The sequence below is a fragment of the Sinocyclocheilus anshuiensis genome, unplaced genomic scaffold (genome assembly GCF_001515605.1).
Source record: "Sinocyclocheilus anshuiensis isolate Anshui unplaced genomic scaffold, SAMN03320099.WGS_v1.1 scaffold62, whole genome shotgun sequence".
NCBI classification, from domain to species: Eukaryota; Metazoa; Chordata; class Actinopteri; order Cypriniformes; family Cyprinidae; genus Sinocyclocheilus; species Sinocyclocheilus anshuiensis.
The window spans coordinates 1596476-1596725 of NW_015544180.1; positions in this window are offsets into that span (position 1 = coordinate 1596476).

Sequence of the window (250 nt, forward strand, 5' to 3'; positions counted from 1 at the left end):
TTAGTTCCAGTTAGTAATCTTAGTGCTTCAAGTTTTCATCTAATATTTATATTTTATTTTAGCTTTATTTCAAGTAACAAAAAAGTTTTAATAACCCTGGTCTGAAAGAAAAAAATAGCTCAAAATCACCTGTAGTCTCTTGCCTTACGTTCTCCTCATAGGTTTATGTGAGGCTTGTAGTAACTGCAGAGGTGTTTTGTTGCACTCTGATGCCTCATTTGTCGTGTGATGGGCATCAAAACCAGCCCCA